This window comes from Bison bison, unplaced genomic scaffold (assembly GCF_000754665.1).
Source record: "Bison bison bison isolate TAMUID 2011002044 unplaced genomic scaffold, Bison_UMD1.0 scf7180017864383, whole genome shotgun sequence".
NCBI lineage: Eukaryota > Metazoa > Chordata > Mammalia > Artiodactyla > Bovidae > Bison > Bison bison.
The window spans coordinates 5959987-5962584 of record NW_011494955.1 but is presented as its reverse complement, the minus strand read 5'-3'; positions in this window follow the sequence as shown (position 1 = coordinate 5962584).

The window sequence follows — 2598 nt, the reverse complement described above, 5'->3', positions numbered from 1 at the left end:
GCAAGCCCTAGGCAACCTCTCTCGTACTTCGAAAGGTCCGTCCCACTCCTGGCCTCCCAAGTCTGTGGGTAATGCCCTCTTCCTGGGTTCTGCCGCCCGCTCTGGGAAAGGCTACCCTAGAAAAAAGTCCCTTTGGCCACCACAGGAAGGGACCCTAAGGCAGGGAGAACCAAGACCCCACTCCGGGTTGTCGTGGGGCCAATGGCCAGAGTCCCCACCCTGTCCCAGCATCTCCCTTCCTTCTCTGCTGTGTTCATCTCTTCCAAGATCTGTGTTTCCAATAAACCAATGTAGCCAACCCTGAGCCTTGTCTGTACTTATGTTATCCTCCTCAGGGTCGAGGTTTGGGAGAGTCCCCAAGCATGAAGCAGAGAAAGCCCCAGATCTGGGGTCTCCACTAGAGTCCTCTGTCCCTGGGCTCACAGCAGTCTCGAGTTTAGCCAAGGACGGTGCTAGGCCACTATATCCTGGAATTTTATCCACACCACCTTCACGCTATGTCTTGCAGAAGAAACTAGAGCTCAGGGACCCACAGTAGGCGGGGCCAGCCTCTACCCTGAGCTCAGGGGCACACAGCTGGGATTTGAACCTCGTGTGAGTGTTTAGTGGTCATGTCACTAAACCACAACTGCCTCCCTCTGTGCACATCTGTAAACTTATGAATAGATTCACCAGTCACTCAGAGCTTAAGGAAACATCACTCTTGGCTTTGGTGGAGAAGACTCATGCCTGAGTAATTCATGAGAATTCTTTAAGGGGTGAATATATGAACATGACAAGCTTTCAAAAAGCCTTTGATATGACTGCCTTTTTTTTAAATGGAGTCTTTTTGGGGTTTGGAGACCTGCCATCACTGATAAATTACCTCAAAGCTAGACAACAACAAGGAGCTTAAAGACAATGTGGCCCAGAGGTGAGTACACAGACCCTGGATCCAGACTGCATGGGTCCAAAACTGGGCTCTGTTCATAGCTGAGTGACTTTGAGCAGTTTACTTACCCTCTCTGTGCCTCAGTTTCCATCTTCTAAAGTGAAATGATAAAAAGAGCACCTCTCTTTCACCTCCTAGGGTTATTGGCAGGATGAAAGAATTTAATATATGTAAAATAATTAGTGCTTGCCACAAAATAACCGCAACATGTGTTTATTGTCAGTAGTATTCTTTTGCAGAATATAAAATTGAAATCCTTCCTGGGATAAGGGCCATGGCCTGCCTATCATTACACTTATATCTGTGATCAGAGATGCAAGCATAGAGAGAAATCCCTGCCTCTTCTGGGCCATCAAGCTCCTCCCTGCAGTAAACTGTCCCCCGTACACTGATGAGGATATTACAAGTACTGGTGCGAGTGGGACGATGGCCCTTCAGCTTCACTAGAGACCGAACTGAGTACCTGAATATACACGTATACAGCACAGTGAATCTCAAAACTTCTGGATCCGGGCCCCGGAAGCTAACAGAAATGGAAGTCCCCATTCCTTCACTAAGGGCAATAGAAATAATTGAGACCAGAAGTGAGAGGTCTGGAAAGACACAGGCTCTTTTAAAGGACAGGATTAATCCTAGGTCTTCTGACCACCAATGTGTCCCCTCCACCCTCCAATGGAATTCTGAGGACAGAGCCCTCGGAGAGTTCCAGAATCCACAACTATTCTAACCAGCCCTCTGTGCTGTGACAACATACAGCTCAGAAGTAGACCTTGTCTGGAGTCCAAATCCAAGGCCCCAGTATCAGCTCCATCTCCCCCCTCCCCAACCCCGTTCAGGAGCCACCGGTCCTGAGAGACAGCTCCGTCAACTGACCCCTCCCTCTGCATCTCCCTAGTCTCATCAGCCCAGCTGGACCTCGATGACTTGTCATACTTCACTCTCTCACCCTCCCTCTGGCTCTGACCTCTTACCTACTCCAGCTCCACAATCCTCACCTCCCTATAGGTTCCCAGTCCTGGACAGGCTTAGGCAGAGGTACAAGGGTGAATGAATCACATACATGTTGCCCATGATGCAGGATGGTACAGAAAATGAAACATCTTGCTGTGTGACGTTCAGCAAGTCACTCCTCCTTTCCGGGCTTCAGTGTATTCATTAGTGGAAAAAAAAAAAAAAATGATTGGACCAGATAGACGCTAAAGTCCCTTAGCCATTTAAAGTTCTATTTTTTTTAATTGAAATATAGTTGATTTACAATGTTGTGTTAGTTTCAGGTATACAGCAAAGTGATTCAGTATATATATAGATAGATATTATTTTTCAGATTCTTTTACATTTTAGGTTATTACAGGTTATCTAATATAGTTCCCTGTGCTATACAGTAGGACCTGTTGTTTATTTTATATATAGTAGTTTGAATCTCCTAAACCCGAGCTCCTAACTTATCCCTACCCCTGATCTTTCCCCTTTGGCTAACTGCAAGTTTGTTTCTAACTCTGTGAGTCTAATTCTGTTTTGTAAATAAGTTCATTCAGTTCAGTTCAGTTGCTCAGTTGTGTCCAACTCTTTGCGACCCCATGAATTGCAGCACGCCAGGCCTCCCTGTCCATCACCAACTCCCGGAGTTCACTCAAATTCACGTCCATCGAGTCGGGATGCCATCCATC